The sequence below is a fragment of the Rhinopithecus roxellana genome, chromosome 4 (assembly GCF_007565055.1).
Source record: "Rhinopithecus roxellana isolate Shanxi Qingling chromosome 4, ASM756505v1, whole genome shotgun sequence".
Lineage (NCBI taxonomy): Eukaryota > Metazoa > Chordata > Mammalia > Primates > Cercopithecidae > Rhinopithecus > Rhinopithecus roxellana.
The window spans coordinates 166,072,184-166,096,886 of NC_044552.1; the positions used below are offsets into that span (position 1 = coordinate 166,072,184).

The 24,703-nt window shown below is 42.3% G+C and overlaps 1 long non-coding RNA gene across 1 annotated transcript in view; it reads right to left on the reverse strand.

Annotated features, from left to right (window-relative positions):
- Nucleotides 1-24,703, reverse strand: part of LOC115896981 — a 43,819-nt gene continuing 19,116 nt past the window's right edge. The window contains exon 3 of the long non-coding RNA XR_004056939.1: nt 1-155. This is a non-coding gene — a long non-coding RNA (uncharacterized LOC115896981). The remainder of the gene's footprint in view (nt 156-24,703) is intronic.

Below are 24,703 nucleotides of genomic sequence, written 5' to 3' on the forward strand. Positions count from 1 at the left end.
GAGTATAACACAGAACCAGGCGTTCATAAATTTTTGTATGGGAGTGAATTGACATTTTTTTCTTAGCGTTCCAGTTTTAGGAGAAGAAAGGAGACCTTAAGCTTCTTGTGAAGAAAGGACTGCCTTCTTCTACCCACCAGGCCTGTTCTGGATTCCTGAAAGAGAAGAAAGGTTGCAGGGATGGGCCTGGTCAGTACTTGGATGGGAGAGAGAAGAAAGGCTTGTTCTTGGGCTTCCCACCTCCCACCAAATGTATCCTACGTACCCCACCTCTACAGAGTGACTGTCTGAACCTCAGAGTAGGGACTTGGTAAGAGGGGGGTGCATAGAAGCCTGTGGCATAAATGGCAAGTACAGTTTCTCTGCATGATCAACATGGGTCAGTCTCCTCCAAACATGCTTTGGGAGTCCCTGTTGCAGTGAAAACAGCCCTGCATGGAGTTCAGAGGGCATCTGGAGTCACACTCCTGTCACTTACTCATCCAAAACATGTGATGGCTGTGCCATGATATTTTCTATTTCACATACTTTGATTTCTTTTTTTCTTACTGATCCTGGCCATTTCCTGGACTCCTCTGAGACCCAGTTTCTCCCTGTTCATAACAGGATTGTGACACCTGTTCATTCACCATGCTCAATTGTTGTTGCAGCTGAGTTCGTGATGAGTTGAGAGTCTGGGTCAAGGACATGGGGTGTTCAGCAGGCATTAAACATGAACCTCCCCCGGGGGCTGTGCATTGTCAGTCCACCTCCCCGCCCATCGCTCAGACCAGGTCTTGTCACATTTGCTTCCTTCAGCTCTGATTTCACAGCTCAGGGCAGCTGGAGGTCACACGGCCCCTAGGCACCAGCAAGCCTCTGATGTCCAGCGTGGTTCACGTGTGCTTTTGCCACAAGCACCTGCAGCGGCATGAGGCAGCTGGAGGTTTGGCTCAGTGGATGCAAGAAGGAACACGAAAGCAGGGTTGTTTTGGTTTGGGGTTTAGATTTTCTGCCCTTTGTTCGTTCACTCAAGAAAGCATTTGAGTCTGGGCTTATCTTCCTGGCTGATTTCTTGTCAGAGTCTACTATTTTTGTTCTTGTCTCACATGACTGTTCTTAATTTCATTTCACTTTAATTTTTTCCTTTTGAACTCTCATCTCTTCCTCTTCTGATCTGATCTCCTTGCTCCACGTTCCCATCCTTTCCTCCTTTTCGGTCCCCTCAAGTCCTTTCGAAAGCTTCTTCACAGATAAGCAGATTCATCTTTCTCAATACAGATTAGGGGCAGCTCCTCTGAGCGGGGGCTCCTCCATGCAAACATCTGCAGTTGCCCTGAAGGCCCCTCCAACTCAGACTGTCTCACTGTAAAAATACATCTTACACCATAAGCCAGTGCACACAGGTGTAGGTAGAACTGCAACAATGTTTAGCCTCAAAACATGTGATGGCTGCGCCATATTTTCTATTCTGTATACTTTGATTTCTTTTATCTTTATTTTTTTCCTCTTTCTCCCTTCCTTCCCTCCTTCCTTCCTTTTTCCCTCCTCTTTCTTTCTTTTCCTCCTCCTCTTCCCCTTTCTTCTTCTCCCCCTCTTCCTCTTCTTCTTCCTCTCTCTCTCTCTTCCCCCCACCCACCCTCCTCTCTCTCTCCCTCATCCACTAAACTCATCTCAGGACTCATTACAATCATTAATGGATTGTGACTTGTACTTCAAAAACCACTAACTTAGGAGCACTGTCCACCTGCCCTGGGGAAAAGGCCCTTTCCTTTGTTGTCTGAAATACACATTAACTGTATATAATGAGAATCCACTCCCCACCAAACAGATGAAATTTAAATATTCCTGGGGTGAACTGAGAGATAAGGACAAAATGACAACAGGTCTCTACATTGTGGAGTCATCCTGGGGCTCAGGAAATTGCAGTGATTGCTCTGATGCTTTGAGCTTCCCCGCTTCTTCTCATTATCATGCCCCAGTATTTTCTAGCTACCTACCTCTTCTCCCCCACTCCCTGCAAAAAAAGTTCTAAGGAAGGAACTTCTGGTAAGCAGAATAATGGCCCCCAAAGCTGTCTATGCCATAGTCCCCAAAACCTGTTAATATGTTTGAGATGTTAATGGCAAGAAGAAATTAAGGCTGAAGATAGAATTAGTGTTGCTAATCAGCTGATCGTGTAATGGCAAGAATATCCTGGATTGTCTAGTTAGGACCAATGTAATCATAAGGGTCCTTATAAGTGAAGGAGGGAGGCAGAAGAGTCAAGGTCAGAGTGATGTGATATGAAACTCCAGCAGTCATTGTTGGATTTGAAGATGGAAGGGGCCACAAACCAAGGAATGTGGGCAGCCTTTAGGACCTGGAAAAAGTGAGAAAATAGATTCTCCCCTATGGCCTCCAGAATGGACAGCAAGACTGCCATTACCTTGACTTTGGCCCAGTGAGACTCATGTCAGACTCCTGACCTCCATAAATGCAATACATTTGCATTTTTTGTTTTGTTTTTGAGGGAGTCTCGCCCTGTCACCCAGGCTGGAGTGCAGTGATGTGATCTCGGCTCACTGCAACCTCTGCTCCCAGGTTCAAGTGATTCTCGTGCCTCAGCCTCCTGAGGAGCTGGGACTGACTATAGGTGCATGCCACCACGCCTGGCTAATTTTTGTATTTTTAGTAGAGATGGGGTTTCACCATGTTGGCCAGGCTGGTCTCGAGCTACTGACTTCAAGTGATCAGCCCGCCTCAGCCTCCCAAAGTGCTGGGATTACTGGCATGAGCCACCACACCCGAGATTTGTGTTGTTTTAAGCCACCAAGGTTGTGGCAGTATGTTTCAGCAACAATAAGAAACTAACATTGATGTGTTATTGGTTAGTTACAACACACTATGAATTAGAGCATTTCTGAGTCCAGGGGTATTTTTCTTTAAAATACCTGATTTCAATCTTCCAAGGCTGGTTCATGGTATTGTCCTCAGTCTGGGAAAGCAAGAGAGGTCAGAGGTCTGGCCCCCTGAGCGGTTATGCAGCCTGCCAACCTGCTTAACTACCGAGACTCAGGCAGCTGACTAAATGCTGGAGAACAGAGTGGGTAGCTGATGCCAAGGAAAGTAGGGTTCCCTGGAGGGTGGTTCTGCTTCCTACTTCTCAGCAAACATCACAAAACTGTCCACCTGCATATTGTAATTTTACCGGTTTTTTTTTTTTTTTTTTGAGATGGAGTCTCACTCTGTCACCCAGGCTGGAGTGCAGTGTCACAATCTTGGCTCACTGCAAGCTCCACCTCCTGAGTTCATGCTATTCTCCCGCCTCAGCCTTCCAAGTAGCTGGGACTACAGGCGCCCACCACCACGCCCATCTAATTTCTTTGTATTTTTAGTAGAGACGGGGTTTCACCATGTTAACAATCCATCTCCTGACCCCTTGATCCGCCCGTCTCAGCCTCCCAAAGTGTGAGCCACCACAACCGGTCCTGATTTTTTTTTTTATTAAAGGACAAAGGCAGTCACTGTACATCAAAGGCTAGGCTGGCTCGTCCAAAGGACCCCACAACTGCATTCTAGAGCAGAGGTTTCCTAGAGCTGATAGTTCTGAGGAGCGCTTCATGGGACACAATGATGGGTGCTGTAGTGAGCCCCACCCAGGCAGACCTGAGAAAGTTCATTCTCCTTTAACCTCATCACGGTCAGATCCTATTCAATGGCAATCAGGACTGCCATTGCCTCAACAACTGGTCTTGAGAAAACAATTTCAGCTCCCCGGACTTGGTTTCCCCCTCAATAAAATGCCATCACTACCCAGTTCAGAGGCTCTGACAACAGCACCCACAGCAGATACTTCCCCAAAGCTCCTGAAGGAGAAGCTCTTTCTTTGCAGGTGTTTTAGGTTCTCTGTCTCTCTGTGGTGAAGCCCAAGGTTTTGTGCACCCTCCCCTCTGGACTTGAAGTGGATGCCATATAAAATTACATCATATTTCATAAACAGAGCACTGTTTTGATTTGAGGTCTCCTCACTAGGGTCAACGGCTTCTCTCTACTCAGGCTTCTCTCTGGGAGGCCAAGTAGAAGCCCACAGTGCTTGTTGATTACACCAAAGAAATATTAGAGATGGGTGTTTAGCCAAGATTTTTCCTTCCAGACCAGAGCACGAGGTGCTTCCACCTCAAAATAGCCTTTGTCCTGTGGGTTTATAAATTCTAACATGCATTGTGGTCTTTAGGGTGCTAGATTCTTTACTACTAACAGTCTTGTTATATTTGAGAAGCTGCTTGTAATACAAATAACCCTGAAGCTCAGTGTCTCTAGAATGGATGACTGTATTTTATTGTGAGTCATGGTTGACTAGTTGATGAGCCCATGGTCCTCACCACCCTAAGCCATGCCCTATGCAACCTTGAGCCAATCTTGACTTTATGCAGTAGGAGCGTAAACTTTAGCCCCACATTCTAGCAGTCAGGCTCAGTCAGCCTAGCCAGACTACCTCTGTGGAAAGATCTAATAACCAGCATTCTGAGTGCTAAGAATGTTGCCTTCGAACCTGCCAAATTTCCCAGTCTCTTGAGGCTCAGGGCCTTGCCTTGCTCTTGCTAATCTCCCCTCTGGGGATGATCATCCTAACCATAAACTACTAACAACCTTCCCCAATACCTTCTGTTGGCCTAAGTCCTTGTTGGATCACAGAATATCAACACCCACCAGAATTCCATACTGGGACACCCTGCAACCTTGCGATGAACCACACAGTGCTCCGTGCTAACTTGTGGGTTAGCCCTACCAAGCTACCTGTTCTACAGATTGCATTTTCTCTTGGAATTTATTCCCTGATGCCCATTTCCCCAGCTCTTCCAAGGCTGCCCATCCCACTGTAGTTATGCCTGGCCATCTCCCAAGATATGTCAACAACTGATAGATCAACATTTTAGGAGCCAGAACATCTTATTAGAGTGAAATGTTAATTAGGATAGGAACTCTTGGAATGTAGCAGCAAGCAGAGCCATCAAGTTTTGGGCAGTGGAGACTGTGTAAGCATCACATTAGGGAATTAGAGCAAAACATAAAATGAGATGCCTCAAACCGAAGAGAAAAGAAATGGTTGCTGATTTTACAAACCCTGGTAATTTTTAAATTTATTTCTGCTGTTGTTTTTGTTTGTCTTTATATATTTTTAAATTATTTTTACTATGTCAAAATAAACATAAAATTTACCATCTTAATTATTTTTAAGGGCACAATTCAGTGGCGTCAAGCCCATATATTCACAGTGTTGTGCCACATCACCACCATCGATCTCTAGGACTCTTTTGATCTTGGAAAACTGAAACTCTGTGTCTATTAAAGAACAAATCCTTATTTCTCCTCTTCCCCCGGCCCCTGGCAACCACAGTTCTACTTTGTGTGTCTCTGAATGTGACTACTCTAGGTACCTCATGTAAATGGAATCATATAGTATTTGTCCTTTTGTGATTGGTTTATTTCACTTAATGTCCTTAAGGTTTATCCACATTGTAGCAGGTCAAAATTTTCTTCCTTTTTAAGGCTGAATAATTTTTTATATTTATATATCTTTATATAGAGATATATAGAGAAAAATTATTCAGCCATATGTATGTATATGTGTGTGTATATATATATCTCAAATTTTGTTTATCCATTCCTCTATATATGAACATTTGAGTTGCTTCTACCTTTTGGATATTGTGACTAATGCTGCTATGTCCACACACATGCAAATATCTGTTCTAATCCTTACTTTCAGTTCTTTTGAGTATGTACCAGAAGTGGGATTGCTAAGTAATATGGTAGTTCTATGTTTAGCTTTTTGAGGAACTGCCATGCCATTTTCCATAGCAGTGGCACCAACGGTGCACAAGGGTTCCAATTTCTCCACATCCTCTTCAAACACTTGTTATTTTCTGGGTTTAATTTTTTAATAGTAGCCATCCTAATGGGTGTGAGGTAGTATCTTTTTGGTTTTTTCATAAATCTTCTGTAAGTTTCCATCCTCTGAAAATATCTGCCAGGTAAGATCTTGTCATCCCCCCTTCCCATAGATGAGTATTGTTCAAGTTAAAGGATGTCACCTCTTTGTCCTCACTAATTTGTAGCTTGATAATATTTTTAACAATAAAATTTTCCATCTGTCGATATCTAGAGTTTAGTAAAGGCGTTATGAACTGCTAAAATTAACTAAAGGTGTTAATATGAGTATTTGATGTTATTTTCATGATTTTATTTATATGAAAGTATAAAGAAATTTGTCTTGTTTTGCCTTCCTTCAGAATCCCAGAAAATTTATTTTCAAATGTGATGACATATTCCATAGGGATGCAAAAATCAAACAGAAATTTTAAGGTTTCTGAGGGCTTTTAAGGAAATAACTAAGTCCTTAGAAATGCAAGAGAGATCATAATTATTAACAATAATCATTACATTATTCCACTAGCAAAGGATTTTAATAAAGATATATTAAAAAATTACTAGTGAAACATATCTAAATCATTGTATATAATCTAATAAGAACATAGTGATTAAAAGTATTTCATGTAATTTATTTCAACTATTAATTTAAAACATCGATATTAATTCCATGTTATGCAAACAATTTATTTTTTTAAACCATGTAATGGTGGTTTGTAAAAAAGGTCTTAAATTACATAGGAGTAAAATAAATTATTTTTGTTTTTGTTGTTTTGTTTTTTTGTTTTTTTGTTTTTTTTTTTTGAGACGGAGTCTCGTTTTGTCGCCCAGGCTGGAGTGCAGTGGCACCATCTCGGCTCACTGCAAGCTCCGCCTCCTGGGTTCACGCCATTCTCCTGCCTCAGCCTCTGAGTAGCTGGGACTACAGGCACCCACCACCACGCCCAGCTAATTTTTTGTATTTTTAGTAGAGACGGGGTTTCACCGTGTTAGTCAGGATGGTCTCGATCTCCTGACCTCGTGATCCGCCCGCCTCGGCCTCCCAAAGTGCTGGGCTTACAGGCGTGAGCCACCGCGCCTGGCTTTATTTTATATATATATATATACATATATATATATATATATATATATATACATATTTAAGAGATTGGGTCTTGCTCTGTCACCCAGGCTGGAGTGCAGTGGCACAGTCATGGCCACTCGAACTTCTGGGCTCAAGGGATCCTCCCACTTCAGCCTCCCAAGTGGTTGGAACTACGGGCAAGCACCATTATGCTCAGCTACTTAAAGAAAATGTTTTTACAGAGACAGGGTCTCATTCTGTTGAACAGGTTGGTCTCAAACTCCTGGCCTCAAAGGATTTTCCCACCCCCCAGCAAATGTTATATTCATGAATTGACTTTACCATTCTTTTATTTCTGATGCCTTTCCGGTTTCATGTGAAACAAACTCTCTTCCTTATGCTTAGAATATTTTTCCTTCTATAATTATTTAAATTCTACTCATCTTTCAAGGCCTTGCTCAGGTCTTCCTCCACTAGAAGGTAATCTTCAGGAGGGCAGGGATTCTTGGCGGTTTTGTTTAAGGCTCTATGATCACTACTTAGACGAGTACCCAGCACTAGGAGGTGCTCAATATATGTACATTGAATATAAGAATGAATGAATGAGTGAATAAATGAATGAATATCCCAGCTCTTATGGCTTATTACCTCCTCTAAACTTCTACAGTATGTGGAATATATAATTATTTTGACTCTTAACATGTACATTTTGTGGCAGACATTTGTGTTGTCCCAGCTTATGGTAGAATCACACTTTCCCACTCTTTTGACGTTAGGCGTGGTTATGCACTTGCTTTAGATAATGACAACTGAGGAGAAGCAACAAGTGTCACATCTAGGAAGAAGCTGTAAGAACAACTGGGTGACTCATGACCTTCCTTTTCTCCTCCTTCGATGATTGTAGAAGCTAGTGTCAGTAGGACGCCCCCACTAAACTTGGCTTCCTGAGTGACTACAGTGCCTAAAACCCCCATGCCAACCTGAGATGGTCATGCAGTAAGAGTGCAAAAAAACCTTTCTATTATAATCCTCTGAAATGTAGTGATTATTTATTTCTGGAGCATAACCTGGCTGTTCCTGACTAGTACACACTTTTAACCTGTATTTATCTGTTAATTTGTGTCTCCAACTGGATCCTAAGTGATTTGGAAAAAGTAACTATATCTTATAGTCTTTTGGTTTTCCTTTTTCCAGTCCAGTGCCTTAAACCTTGTAGAATCTGTATAAATGTTTACTGACCATGGCCACCACCAATGGTAGTGATGATGATGATGATGAAGATGACAATAACATGAGGTCATTATCAGGTGTACCTGGATTTGAAGCAACCACTTTGGCCTCTGTGTTATTTTATTTATTTATTTATTTATTTATTTATTTTGAGATGGAGCCTCACTCTGTCACGCAGGCTGGAGTGCAGTGGCGTGATCTTGGCCCACTGCAGCCTCCGCCTCCAATTTTCAAGCGATTCTCCTTGCCTCAGCCTCCTGAGTAGCTGAGATTACAGGCACCAGCCACCACACCCAGCTAATTGTTTTATATTTTTAGTAGAGATGGGATTTTACCATGTTGACCAGGCTGGTTTCGAACTCCTGACCTCAAGTGATCCGCCCACCTCAGCTTCCCAAAGTGCTAGGATTACAGGTGTGAGCCACCGTGCCCAGTCTGATTTTTTTTTTCAATGCTGTTAGAAACAGAAACAGACTCAAATGTGACACGGTTTTGGGACTCATAAAATATGTACGGTTTGATCATACTTCCTTTATACCCTCAGAAGTTCAAACAGAAACTTATATGTAAATAATACTGAAATTCTAGTCATCTTAATTTTTATGTTAAATTTGATCATTAGATACAAATCATCATTAGAGAGCACGATTAAGAAGGCACCTCTTGCCGGGCGAGGTGGCTCAAGCCTGTAATCTCAGCACTTTGGGAGGCCGAGACGGGCGGATCACGAGGTCAGGAGATCGAGACCATCCTGGCTAACACGGTGAAACCCCGTCTCTACCAAAAATTACAAAAAAACTAGCCGGGTGAGGTGGCAGGCGCCTGTAGTCCCAGCTACTCAGGAGGCTGAGGCAGGAGAATGGCGTAAACCCGGGAGGCGGAGCTTGCAGTGAGCTGAGATCCGGCCACTGCACTCCAGCCTGGGTGATAGAGCGAGACTCCATCTCAAAAAAAAAAAAAAAAAAAAAAGGAAGGCACCTCTTGCTTAAACATGCTTTTAATCTGTCACTCCCCTGCTTTAAAACATATTTCCTTCTTTATCTTGTTTTACAATGCCCAGCATAGTCCGGGATATTTTGCGACCTTTAGGGTGACTTTGTCAAGGCTGTCTCTCTTCCATTTTCAGTGTAGGAAACATCCTTTTAGCAAATGAAAAACAAAACCATCCCTGAAGTTTGGATTTGAGTGATCCTACATGGCATGCAACTGACATGGAGAGTGTTTCTCCTGGAAATGAAGCAGGATTTTTTTTGTTTTTTGTTTTTTGTTTTTTGAGACAGAGGCTGGCTCTGTTGCCCAGGCTGGAGTGCAGTGGCAGGATCTTGGCTCACTGCAAGCTCCGCCTCACAGGTTCAAGCAATTCTCCGCCTCAGCCTCCCAAGTAGCTGGGATTACAGGCACTTGCCACCACGCCCGGCTAATTTTTTGTATTTTTAGTAGAGACGGGGGTTTCACCATCTTGGCCAGGCTGGCCTTGAACTCCTGACCTCCTAATCCACCCCCACCTCAGCCTCCCGAAGTACTGGGATTATTATAGACATGAGTCACTGTGCCCGGCCAGGATTTTCTATATCAAGTCATTTGTATGTCTTTGGACAAAGATTTTAATAATATTTGCCATATTTTTCTATAAGAACAACTAGGCTAAATCTAATTTACAATTGAAAGGCATGACAATTTTCCTGGGGCTACTTCCTCAAGATTACTTACTCCTAGCAATTTACAGGATACCTAAAGGCGGCACCACTTAAGAGTGACGGAGAAGCAAGGTCAATCCTTGTGTTTGCTCTTCCCCAGCGTGAGCTGTCACCACCCCTCCTGGCCTCTGATTCACTTCACAGTCATTGATACTTTTCACCCTCTGCTCTTTCTCTACCGCTGCTCCATTTTCACTCTTTCTCACAGTCCCAGGCCTGATATTTCTCCTTCCTTCTGACCTTGAGGAACCTCTCATCCTTTCTCGAATTACAATGCATATCTCAACATTGATTCCATATCCTTGTTCTCACTTTCCTTTTCCCTGAGTGCTTTTGAGAGAAGACAATTGAGGTATGCCACTCAGAGATCACTATCTTCTGCTGACACCAAACACGTCTTCAAAAGGATCAATGGGCAAAGTAATTGTTGAGAATAAAGACCGGAAGACGTGGCAAAGATCACATAGAGGAGAGACTGATGGCTGAGTTCATTTTGTAGAATCCGATTGGTGAAGGTTGAGATGAAAGTAATTACCATCATGCAAAGAGGTGTTCTTCCGAAGCTCATGAGTGAAGAAAGTTCAAGTCCCACTTCCTGCCCAACCTCCAGATCTCTGCACGTGATTTTCTAATTCCTATGCCAATCCCCTTTCCTTTTATATTCATCACCCTTAATTCTCTCTCTCTCTTGTTCACAATGCATAAGCACATTCAAGCATCTCTACTTTAGAAATACACCTTAGAAAAATACATTTTTCAGCACTTCCACCATTCCCAGCCTAGTCCAAGTAGCCATAATATCTGACTTGAACTATGCGATAACCTCTACACTAGTCTCATTGCTTCTCCACCTTTGTCTCCTTGTTCTATTCTCAACACAACAGCCAGAATGTCTTTTAAAAACAGAAGTCACATAATGTCACTCCTTTGCTCAAACAGAGCACTCACAGCTCCCAAGAATGAAATCTCAAGCCCATTTAATGGAGGTTCCAAGGCTTTCCATTCTCTGTCCTCTGATGCTTTTCTGATCTCATCTCCTACTACTCCATTCCAGCCTCACTGACCTCCTTGCTGCTTCTTGAGTATTTCATGTAAGCTCCTATTTTAAGCCTTTGCGGGCACTATTTCCTCTGCTTAGAAAGGTGCTTCGCTAGATACCCACACAAATTATTGTCCAAATTAGCTAAGTGACTGTAACAAAATACAGTGATTTAATTCAAGACCAGAATTTTATTTCTCTCTCATGTAAAGGTGGAGATGACAGGTCAGCTGTGCCATCCTCAGTATGTGGTATCCTAGATTGATCCAGTTATCACCATATCCCAATTGGCAGGAAAAAGACATGTGCCTTTAAGGAGATGACCTAAAAGTTGCCACATCATTTTTGCTCACATTCAGATTGGTTCAAACTTAGTCTGCAGCACATGTAGCTGCAAGGAGAGCTGGGAAAAAATGTAGTCAGGAGCTGTCATTCATTTGCTCAGTACAAACTCTGAAGGCTCTATCAATAAAAACAATAAGAGGAAAAAGGATGCTGGAGGGTAGTGGCAGTCTCTGCCGTAGCCCTTCCCTAATTCAGGATGCTGCTCAGATAATATTCTTATCAGAAAAACCTCCCCTTTTCGCCTTTCTGAAAATATCCTTTCACTGTAACTCTCTATCCCTTTACTCTGGTTTTTATTTGTTCCTGGTAATTGATAAAGCATAGCTTTTTTTGTGTATTCACTGCTTCCCCTCACAAGAATGTAGACACCAGACACCTTGAAGGCAGGGATTTCACTTCATTCACTGCTGTATCCCCAAGTGTCTGCAGCAGTGCTTGATTCAGTAGGCATTTAAAGATATTTGTTGAATGGGCCGAGCATGGTGGCTCACGCCTGTAGTCCCAGCACATTGGGAAGCCAAGGCGGGCAGATCATTTGCGGACAGGAGTTCAAGACCAGCCTGGCCAACATGGTGAAACCCTGTTTCTACTAAAAATACCAAACCAAAAAAAGAAATTAACTGGGCGTGTTGGCAGGTGCCTGTAGTCCCAGCTACTCAGTAGCTGAGGCAGGAGAATAGCTTGAACCTGGGAGATGGAGGTTGCAGTGAGCCAAGATCACGCCACTGCACTCCAGCCTGAGCAACACAGTGACACTCTGTCTTAAAAATAAATAAAATAAAAATATTTGTTGAATGAATAAGAAAATATGTGTTGGATCACATTTGGGGTTCAATAAGTATGAAATGGAGCACGGAGGAGACAGGATTTTAATTTATTCTGAAAAGCTGGAGTAATACCAGTTAAAGATTTCTGTCTCTAATACATTTGTTTTCATTGGATATAATTAATGGGCCCTTTACTTTTTACAAATATGGAGCAAAAATGCACACATTGTTTTGGGAAAAATAGAAAATCATCATTGAACTAAGGCTATTGCAACTTGACTTATTAAAAGTTCTGCACAGTAATAAAAACTAAGTGTACATTTCATGAGATTTTGCTCTCATCAAGTTAAAGAGGGGTGTTAGGAAATGTTGGGCTTAAATTGGACTGTCCTTGAAGATTCCTGTTGTTTCCTGAAGTTATTTGCATGTCTTGGTTCCAAATATGTCCCACAGGAGGTATGCGACCTGGGCCATGGCAGGAGGGAGCAGTGCCTGCCATGCTGCCACCCTAAGCTTCACCTAAAGCTGAGGCAGGCCATGCAGGGTGGGCCAGGCCTGGACCAGGGCTTTCCAGATTTCACAACAGTGTCCCCAACAAGATGATATTTAAGTCTGGGAAACATATAACCAACCATTTGAGTGCCTTGTCTGGGCCATGAGGGAAGCCTATCCAAGCCCGTGGGTTAAGCCTACTCAAGAGAAATGTTCACCAACCTCATGTGAGAACTTCTCGTCCTGAGACTGGACTCCAAGGGAGGTAGATACCTGGCCATAGTTTTTGGTGGGGGTTGATCTGGCCTCACCATATGGAAGGCTGATGGAAGTTTCCTTTCAAATTCCTTTGCTCTGAGACTGGATCTGGGTGCATGACTCCAGGAGCTCCCTTCCAGCAACAGTGCCTGCTCCTCCTTATGCTGGAGGTCTGTTTGTCCCACCACAGCCTGGTCATGGCTGAGTTGTGAGAATTAAAGGGAGTAACTAGAGTTCTTGCTCAGAGCAACAGGTACAGGGGTACAGGCAGCCTGACAAGCCAGATGCAGGATGGACCAGAGGATTTGTGGAGCTCCAGAAAGCCAGGGTTCTATAGATACACCTTCCTCCAGGATGCCCAGAAACCACCTGAGAGGTGAGACCAGTAGGAAAATTGGCTTCCTGTGGCCTATGAAAGGGAGCTTTATTGTAACTTAAATACTAAAACGAGAATGCTGTTGTTTGTAAGTCACAAGCTGGTGAAATCTAAGGATCTGTCAATCACATCTAATTGGGAATATTGAGAGAAGGAGTTGTAACTTTTGTTTATGACATCCCAACATTTTCCTCATTATCTTAAGCAGCATCACAGCTTTCTTAAATGTTTCTCAGAAAAAAAGATTCTAAAAGCTAACGTCATACTGTACCTATTAGGAGAAAGGAGACTGATAAACAAACTAGAGCATATAGCTTGCTTCACCAGACACAAATTAGTCTTCCTTGGATAGGACTTTCATTTTTTCACTTTTCTGTGCCAAAACAGTCAATGGCACCCTGCTACCTCTAATATCTGGCTGATATTCCACTGCTTGATTTTTCCTTTGCAAAGAAACCTTTCCTAAACATTGAACTTATTTCTGCTTTCTCCCATCATAAGCTGTCCACCCAAGGGTCTGCCAGGCTCCCCATTCATCCTACCCCTGCTTTTGCTCATTCATTCACTTCACTTAGAACTGCATGCTGCTGGCCGGGCGCGGTGGCTCAAGCCTGTAATCCCAGCACTTTGGGAGGCCGAGACGGGTGGATCACAAGGTCAGGAGATCGAGACCATCCTGGCTAACACGGTGAAACCCCGTCTCTACTAAAAAATACAAAAAACTAGCTGGGCGAGGGTGGCGGGCGCCTGTAGTCCCAGCTACTCGGGAGGCTGAGGCAGGAGAATGGAGTAAACCCGGGAGGCGGAGCTTGCAGTGAGCTGAGATCCGGCCACTGCACTCCAGACTGGGTGACAGGGCGAGACTCCGTCTCAAAAAAAAAAAAAAAAAAAAAAAAAAAGAACTGCATGCTGAACAATTTATCCCCAATTTAGCCACTGTCTTGAATTGTGCTAACTGTTTTACATCTGCAGTCATGTGCCACATAACATCTCAGTCAATGATGGAGCATAGGTATGATAATGGTCCCATAACATTATAATACCGTATTTTTACTGTACATTTTCTATATTCAGATATATAAATACTTACCATTGTGTTACAGTTGCCTACAGTATTTAGTATAGCACATCATGTGTAGGTTTGTAGCCTAGGCACGATGGGCTATACTATATGGCTTACATGTAGTAGGCTATATCACCTAGATTCGTCTAAGTATATATTCTATGATCTTAGTATAATCACAAAATTGCCCAATGACACATTTCCCAGAATGCACCCCCATCATTAAGAGATGAGTGACTGTTCAGTTTTGATTCTTCAACTAGATGACAAGCTCCTCTAGGAGATAATTTCTTTTATGTTTCTCACTGCACCTAGCACCATTCCAGGCACCTCATTGGACTCAATTAACACATTTTTATTAAACGCTTGAAGAAAAGGCTGGGAATACTGACATATAGATAATTTTTATAATAAAGTATCCTTCTTCCCAATTACATGAAGAGTCTGTGTTAGTCTGCCAATGCTACTGTAACAAATTCTCACAAACTTGGTGGCTTAAAAGCAACAGAAATGTATTATCTCATAGTTCTAGAGGCAGAAATCTGAAATCAGTTTCACAGGGCTGAAACAAAGCTGTCAAGAGCCTCACTCCCTCTGGAGACTCTAGAGGAGAATTCATGCCTTGCCTCTCCCAGTTTCTAGCTGCTGTCAGTATCCCCTGGCTTGCGGCTGCATCTCACTGATCTCTGCTTTGGTGGTCGTGTTGTCTTCTCCTTGTCAGTGTGTCAAATCTCCCTCTACCTCTATATTATAAGGACACTTGTGATTAAATTTAGGGCCCTCCTGGATAATCCAAGATAATCTCCCTATCTCAAAATCCTTTATTTAATCACATCTGCCAAGACCTTTTTGCCTCCAGGTAAGGTAACATTTACAGGTTCCAGAGATTAGAACCTGATATCTTATTCAGTCTACTACAAGTTATAGTTTAAATAACAGCCTTAATATTTGATCAAATAAACATAATACCAATAGAAAAAGACAATGTAGAACTAGAAATAAAGAAAGGCAGTTCTTGGCTGGGCGCAGGAGGCTCATGCCTGTAATCCTAGCACTTTGGGAGACCAAGGCGGGCGGATCACTTGAGGTTAGTAGTTCAAAACCAGCCTGGCCAACATGGTGAAACTCCATCTCTACTAAAAAATACAACAAATTTGCCTTGTATGGTGGTGCAGGCTTGTAATCCCAGTTACTCAGGAGGCTGAGGCAGGAGAATCGCTTGAAACTGGGAGATGGAGGTTGAAGTGAGCCAAGATTATGCCACTGCACTCCAGCCTGGGAGACGGAGCAAGATTCTGTCTAAAATAAAAGAAAAAGAAAAAGAAAAGAAAAAAAAAAAGAAAAAAAAAAAAAAAAGAAATGCAGTTCTCAATGAAGTGACCAGTCTACACACACACACCAACATATATACATGTGTATGTTCATGCACACACAAATTTGTGTATCAGCAAAAGTAGTTCCTATTGCATAGACCTATTGCATAGCTTTACTATGGACCAAGGTCTTATTTGTAAAAAAAAAAAAAAAAAAAAAAAAAAAAAAAAGCAAAACAGAATTAAAAGGCGTATCTCTGGGCATTCAATTGAGACTACCAAAATGACAAAAAGAAAGGCTAGATTCTATAGAAAGGGAGATTTGTTTATAACTAAAGTATTTCAAAACTTTACCAAATAAAAGTAATAACTTTTAAGGTTAATATGGGTTAAAGAATTATTTGGACAAGTAGCCTGAGTGATAAGACATAGTTTAATTTGCAAATGTTTCTATCAAATTATGATCTTACTCCACTACTTCCTTCTAAATCACAGGAGGAATTAAGAAACAATGTGAGATCTAATTACAATGCCCAATATTTGTATAACAATTTACTGTTTACAAAACTTTTTTTTTTTTGAGACGGAGTCTCACTGTATCGCCCAGGCTGGAATGCAGTGGCATCATCTCTGCTCACTTCAACCTCTGTCACGCAGGTTCAAGCAATTCTCCTGCCTCAGCCTCCCGAGTAGCTGGGATTACAGGCACCTGGCACTGCGCCCGGCTAATTTTTGTATTTTTAGTAGAGACAGAGTTTCACCACCTTGGCCAGGCTGGTCTTGAACTCTTGACCTCATTATCCATCCCACCTGGGCCTCCCAAAGTGCTGGAATTACAGGTGTAAGCCACCAAACCCAGTGGTTTACAAAGTTCTTGACATACCTGTTCTCATTTGATTCTCACCACAATTTGGTGAAATAGGCAGAGTGGATATTCTTACTCCCATTTTGCAGATGAACAAACTGATTTAGAGAGAGTCAATGGCTTTCTCAAGAAAACCTAGTTAATAATTGTCAGGTGTTAACAACTCAGGCTTCTGACTTCTCAATTCAGTACACTCTCAAGATAAGATAACAGTAATGCATTTAATTGCTAATTGAGAAATTAGTAAATTGACATCTAAGAGAGACAGTTCTGGTTAATGAGCTGCTTGTTCTGCTGGAGCCCTAGCAGCCACTGACTCTACCAATCTGGCTCCATGTTTGTCTGGGTCTACCTCTGAACTGCTGCTAAACTTAATCCAGATCTGAGGATATTCCTGACATATAAAAATACTGGCAGCAAGGTCAACAATCTGGTTCTTATTTTGGTTCTGTAGCTTGGTTTAATGAGCAAATCTTGGAACCTAACTTTCAATTAATCGAACAGTATTATTGATCCCAAAATATGTGTAAGACATTGTATCGGAAAAGGATTCATCATCCACTCACCCATCTACCTGTCCATCCATCCATCCATCCATTTATCCTGTTATTATTAACTGATTATCTACTACAGTCAGGCACTACAATCAAAGATGAACGAAATGCAGTTGCTATTACTAAGTCTCTCACCGTTCAATGAGGGGAGACACATATTAACAGATCAGTAAAAATAAGATAAATTAAATCCAACACTGGAGTTATATTCAGAGTATTCCTGAGGTTGGGAAAGCATTCCTGGAAGTATATCTAAAATGTACCCTTTAAGAACAAGTGAAGTTAGCAGAGGGAGGAAGAGTAAGTGGTGGGGAGGAGGGTGGAGCAAAAGACACAGAAACAAAGGCTCAGAGCCAAGAGACAGCATGGTGTGCATTAGCTGTGCATCTGGATCAAGATACCTAAAACCTAGAAGCCTGTCTTTCATTCTACTTCCACTGCAGGCTCCCCAGTGAGTGCCACAGTCTCAGGAAGTACACTGGGCAAGGCCATTTTATTAGTGGCAGGATCTACTACAGCAGTGCTTTAGGCTGATGAGCTGTGTGGAACCATGCATGCGAGTTTGCAGCCCTGCTTTAAGTGGAGGCAAGGAAAGGGAGAATCTGGTTTCTCATATTACAGGGTGGAACCTGAGCCCAGATTGGACCATGAGCCTCAGGGTGAGTGAGTGATTCAAGAGCATCAACAAAAATCCAAAGGAAGAATCCATGGCTAAGGGAAGAATCCAGAAAAATCCTTCAGGAGGGCACAACAATTTTTAATGTGCAACCTTTCACCCTCTAACTCAGCACTCCAGTTGCTTGTCCTGGACCCTTCTCAGTGTTCCTTTCCTCTCCCTGGTGAGATGAGGCTGTGGATGGAGCAGAGTATGACCCCTAGTGGTTAGAGTGCAACTCTAATTGATATGGGGAGGTCTGGGCTTCGGGGGACAGGACCTGACTGTATTTACAGAGCGGGGAGCTGGGCTTTGGGGAACAGGACCTGACTGTATTTGCAGAGCCCAGGATGGGAAGCAGCATGTGGTAAGCAGCGATCCTGGAGCGGGAGAGAGTGGTGAGATCGGGGCCTTCGATACCATTTTAAGTAGTCTAGAGCAGTGCTTCCCCCAAAGAAACAGAATGCAAGCCACACATGTGCTTTACAATTTTGCAATAGAGATATTAAAAAAAAAACAGCAAATTGGGCCAGTCGCGGTGGCTCACGCCTGTAATCCTGGCACTTTGGGAGGCCGAGGTGGACGGATCACAAGGTCAGGAGATCAAGACCATCCTGGCTAACACGGTGAAACCTCGTATCTACTAAAAATACGAATAATTAGCCGGGTGTGGTGGCAGTCACCTGTAGTCCCAGCTACTCAGGAGGCTGAGGCAGGAGAATGGCGTAAACCCGGGAGGCGGAGCTTGCAGTGAGCTGAGATGGTGCCACTGCACTCCAGCCTGGGCCACAGGGCAAGACTCCATCTCAAATAAATAAATAAATAAACAAACAAGCAGCAAATTACCAAAAAGGTAAAATAAATTTTAATAAAACATATATATCCCAAAGTTTACCTATTCAACACATAATACATATTAAAAATAATTGGTGATAGATTTTACAAACTTTTATTATACTCCAGCCTGGACGACAGAGCAAGACTCCATCTCGAAAAAAAAAAAAAGAAGAAAGAAAATGTAAGTGAGGGGTGCCCAGGGTCTGAATCAGGAGGTAGGAAGGTAATAGTGAGCCTAAGAGGGGACTGTAAGTTAGAAAAACAGAACCTACCCTGGGTGTTTCAGGGAGGAAAATTAATGTGGTGAATTGCTCATCTATTGAAACTGATGAAAAGCCAAAGAGAGAGAAAGACAGCAATTTGGAGGATAGCAAAAGCAGGAAGCACTGCCGTCCCGAAGCTGGCAGGAAAAGGGAAGAGGTAGAGTCATGGGAGCCAGAGGCTGGGGCTGGCTGGTATGAGCTACAACTGTGGTGGGGCCGGCTGGCCTGAGGAAAGAGCAGTCCTGGGGAAGATGCCATCAGAGGCAGAGAAGGGAAGGAGAAATACCCTGACCTTCCCCCTCCTCCCACCTTCCAGCCTTCCGACAGTGCTTCTCATTGCCAAATCTACCTGGAAGGCAGTTGACAAGGGAAATGTACCTTCCTACAACACAGGGGGAATCGCTCTGAGGGCAAACAAGCAAGCAACAAGTACAAGGCAAGCAACAAGGATATGGAGACAAATGTTTAAAGCTTTTAAGAGGCAAGCTGGCATAAGTCAAAGACTGATGGTAACAAAGAAAGGAGTCAAGGTGACTATCAGGCTTCCCAGACACAGCATTTCCAAGACAGCCTTATCTGCCTATCCATTCCTCCCTTAGGGTGGGTCCTTTCCCAAGAGGACTTGTAATCCCTTGCGTGAACAAGGTTTGGAAGCTCACCGGATTCAAGACATGCCTAACACCCAGCAGCTGCTCACATTAGACATCCCCCTGCACTGGCTTTGGTGACAAGGTGGATGAAGGTGCTGCAGATGAGAGACCCGGAGGAGGAGCAGATCTGGGGATAAGACTGAGGGTCTGTGTTAGAAATACTGAACTGAGGCACTTACAGAACACAAAGGAAAGATGGCCAGCAGATATTTGGATATTTGAGCTGAAATTCCAGGGAGAGGCATGGCTGAGTAGGTAATTTAGGAGTCCTCGGCATCCAGGAGTATCCAAAACATAAATTTGGTGAGATTACTAAAAGAGAACACGTAGAATGAGAAGAGATGCTAATGAGGAAGAAACCCTAGGAAGAGCAAACACAGGAGTGCTGAGAGCGGAGGTTTTCCTGGCCAAGAGGGGTGGAGAGAGAAACAGGAGAACCAGGAGGGTGCCAGGCTCTCCGAAGCCCAGGAGTGGACACTTCAATGAGTCTTAGAGAAGAACTCCCTAATGTACTCATTCAACCGATACTCTGGACACAGCGGTAAACAACACAAAAATCCCTGCCCAGATGTGATTTACATTGTTCATGTCACTGCAGCAAAGAGGTTCATATAAATAAAGAAGGAATAGGGTTTATTTGATTGAAAATCAGAACAGCTTTGGTGAAAAACAAGGGCAATTCCAACAGTGATAAGCTCAGAAAACAGATCACTGTACGCTGAGCAAATGATGGGCAAAGGAGTAGAGATGCTGGGTGTAAACGAATCTTTTGAGAAGCTGTATAAAAAGGAAGGAGCAACGGAGCATATGATAGAGGTAGTGGAGGTTCAAATGAATGTTCGTTTTCTTTGGTTAAGAGAGCCTTGCTAGTACTGCTGCATGTGTATATGGGCTAGCTGCTGGGCAAAAGGAGTCAGGAAAGATGAGGAAGCTGAAGACTTGAAGAGAACATACTTGATGGAGCCAGATTCTGATGTGAACAGGAGGCGAGATCCTCAAAGGGTCTTGTAAATTAAGAACAGCTGTCCAGGTGTGGTAGCTCGGCACTTTGGGAGGCTGACGGGGGCTGATCCCTTGAGCCCAGGAGTTCAAGACCAGCCTGGGCAACAAGGTAAAACCCCGTCTCTACTGAAAATACAAATAATTAGCTGAGTGTGGTGGTGCAAGCCTGTAGTTCCTGCTACTTGGAAAGCTGATGTGGGAAAATCACCTGAGCCCAGGAGATAGAGGCTGCAGTGAGGCAGGATTGTGCCCTGCACTCCAGCCTGGCAGATAAGAATGAGACCCTGTCTCAAAAAAAAGAATAGCTGAATGGGTACACATTTAGCAGAAATTTTCTCTTTTACTGTTCTTTTTTATTCTCTAGTGACCACCAAAATAACAAATTCAAAACCAACCTAAGGGTAGGATATGTGCTTCACTCAGGTTGTTCTATAAGGGGACACAGAGAGAAGCCTTTCCCCCTCCTCCTCCACTCCTGCACTCTCTACCTGGTCTTCCCTCCATAATATCTTACTAGCTCAAACAGGACCCAGCATGACTTTCCCAGCCCATTCAGTGCCACGACTCTCCCGAGGCCCTGATACGCAAAATTTCCCAGGCAGCAGAAGTGCTCAGGATTCTGGAAACAGCCAGTCCTGGAAGGTCCAGTGTATAGCTCGGGATGTGGGGGACCAGGCAGCATCTGGCCACCACTGAGTGTAGAATGGGAGGCACTCCTATGAGTGTTCCACCCTGGGCTGCTCACTGGGCTGCGGACAAAGCCAGTTCCCAGGTTCTAGGACATCCTTCCCTAAAGGAGAGACCTCAGGCTAGTGTGGGAAGATGTACAGGGAACACAAAGAAGGTGCAGGCTAATCTCCCATTCCAGCTCCTCTGCCTACTCTGCTCCATTGTCTCACCACATCTTTCTACATGAAGATAGGACTGATTTTAAAGAACGGATGTAGGGTGAGTTTATCTTCAATGACTGCACTGAAAGCCCTTCCAAGCCAGGCCAAGCTTGGCCCATGCCCTAGGTCCTCCCTAATTAGACCACAGGGCAAAGAGACAGTGGAGGGAGCCTCTTTTGCTGGCTTTTCTGGGACCAGCACAGTGGTGTGTGCTCACTCCATGCAAGGTCATTGTCACACATGTTTGCTGAGTTCTCCAGGACACATCTATGCAATGATTTCCTTCCTGACAGAGTCGTCAAAACAAACCCCATCTTCCTGTGATGTCAGCTTCTTCCCACACACCTGTGGTCACAGGCCAAGTCCCAAAATATGATCATCTAAAAGAATATACAGAAGTAATATCAAAAAATCTCTTAAAGGGCCAATCCAGGAGAAAGGTTAGTGGTGCATGCATGTATATGTATATATCTGCTTCTATGTCTGTATATATGCATATATGTATACACAGATATGCTCACAAACATACACATCCTAAATAATAAATGTGCACAAATAATAATTTCATTCAGAAATTATTTCAGAAAATAATTCCATTCAAGTGCTTACCTACATAAAACAGAATAGAAAATGGTACTTTGGGCTTTAAAAAATTACTTCTAATGCAGTTTGTTTACAATTATAAAACAACCAGATGGAAAGCAGTCTGGGGAAAAAATCTGTTTCATCACTGTAGTGAACAAACACAATTAGAATGCTAAAAACAATAAGTCTCATGAAAATGAACAGAGCAAGTATTTTTTTCTTGAATGGTGCCTGGATGAATTACAGCCACCTAAACTCCAGTAATCTCTTGAGACTCAGTAACCCCTATGGCATCAGCTGCAGGCAAAAGAAAAAGAGCTGGCTAATTTGAAATCAATCATTAACATTCATTTTTTTCTCTTGCTACCATTGTAGCAACTGTGGTCTGTCATCTTTGCCTTCCATGCGGCACTGCATTTCATGTGAAGAAAGCAAGATTGGCAAGCTTCCATCTCCTTCCCTCACTCATTCATTTTCCACTTAGAAGAAAAAAAAAAGTTCTCTTCAAGCGACTTTGAGTAACCCTGAGCTAAGACAATTAGAAATCCATTTATTATTAATGTGCATTTTTTCTTTTTTTTGGCATCATGTGAAGATTTTAAGTAAAAGAGCACTTTTTATTGATTGTGCTACAAGTATCTAAAAAGAAAACCACAGAATAATTTGTGCGATCAATTTCAGTGAAAATATCTAGACATACTGCACACAGGAAAAATGTTGAGCAAAAATGTAGTCATTGTCTGTTACAATACAGTAGTAGACGACAGAATGTAAATTACCATGTTGTTCCTTATCACAACAGCAAGTGGTAAACTACCTAGTCATGTTGCTACTCCAAGAATGGAAAGACAGGTTACAGCATATAAAAGTGAAATATGAAGAGCATTTTGAAGCCAAGGGGCAAACCACATTTGATTATTTCATTACCTTGTTTTTTTTTCCTCCTTACCAACTTCCACTTATAATATTTGAACATTTTCTTATTTTGTAACTGAATCATATTTTTATTAATATAACCAAGTTCACTTTTTTTTTTTTTTGAGATGGAGTCTCACTCTGTCGCCCAGGCTGGAGTGCATTGGCACAATGTCGGCTCACTGCAACCTCCTACTTCCCTGGTTCAAGTGATTCTCCTGTGTCAGCCTCCTGAGTAGCTGGAATTGCAGGTGCCCACCACCACACCACACCCAGCTACTTTTTTTTTTTTTTTTAGTGGAGACAAGAGTTTTGCCATGTTGGCCAGGCTGGTCCTGAACTCCTGGCCTAATGTGATCCACCCGCCTCAGCCTTCCAAAGTGCTGGGATTACAGGTGTGAGCCACGACACCCAGCCCAAGTTCACTTTTAATAAATGTATTTGTAATGGAAAAATATCTACTATCTTGACATATTCACATAACCATATTAAACATTTTTATTTTTTCACATTATTTTTTCATTGAAATAGATTTCTACCAGGTGATACTAAAATATATTATTTTTATTCTGTTTTTTAATACTTGATGTTAGCTCGCTGATATTTGTCTTATGTTTCTATATAATATGGTTAATAATTATTTTAAATGACTGTATAATATGCTATCTAGTATATATATGTGTGTATATATACTTATATATAATTTCTTTAACTATAACCATTTTGTTAAATATTTAGATTGTCTTCAGGTTTTTTTCTACTATAAATAATACTATGACAAATATCTACAATCTACTTTTTTCATATCTCTGATTATTTCCTATTATTTTATTTTCATATATTTAGACTACTAGAATTAGAATTACAGAGTTACGTTGAATAAATCTTTATTGTAATTGATACATTTTATTTTATTTTGTTTTGTTTTATTTTACTTTTGAGGAGTCTTGCTCTGTTGCCCAGGCTGGAGTGCAGTGGTATGATCTTGGCTCACTGCAACCTCCATCTCTTGGGTTCAGGTGATTCTCCTGACTCAGCCTCCCAAGTAGCTCGGATTACAGGCGCCTGCCACCACACCTGGCTGATTTTCATATTTTTAGTAGAGACAGGGTTTCACCATATTGAACAGGCTAGTCTCCAACTCTTGACCTCAGGTGATCCGCCCACCTCGGCCTCCCAAAGTGCTGGGATAACAGGTGTGAACCACCACATCTGGCCGATACAGTTTACTTTAATCATTTTCTCTACTAGGCATTATTTCTAACTGAAAGCATCGTGGGCCCATTGCAAAGTCTTTTAACTGATTTCTCTTCTCCTTTCTTTCACCTTAAATCACCAACCAACACATCATATTTAGAATAATCTGTATAAAACACTACTTTCATTGAGTTTTTCCTGATACTACCACCAGAATTTATCTTTCAAAATGCAAAACTCATGCAATCGATTCTTATAGTTTGTAGATTTTGTATTTGTGAATTTGCCTACTCACTAAAATTTATTTGTAACTCAATATCAGTACTCACCGCACTTTCACGGTCACTCTCAGATGTGTAGAGAGGTGAAAATTTCAAGTCACCTGATAGGAACGTTTTCCATTGAGATTTAACAAGGTGAAACTCTGTTTCATGGTTTCTCTTACTATAAATAAGTGTTCTTTCATAGTCTACTTAATATCACGTTTTCTTGCTTTTTTCAGCAGAGGACTAAAGTGTCTTATAGTGTTCCTAATGCAAGAAGGCTGTAATGGGCCTTAGAGAGAAAAATGTGTGTTAGATAAGTTCCTTTCAAGTGTCAGTTGCAGTGCTGTTGGTCCTGGGTTCAATGTTAATGAATCAACAATGTGTATTAAATCAAGTATCTTCAAATAGATATACACTTAAAACAAGATTGCATATTGATCGATTGTTGAAAATGTTGGCTGGCACGGTGGCTCATGCCTGTAATCCCAG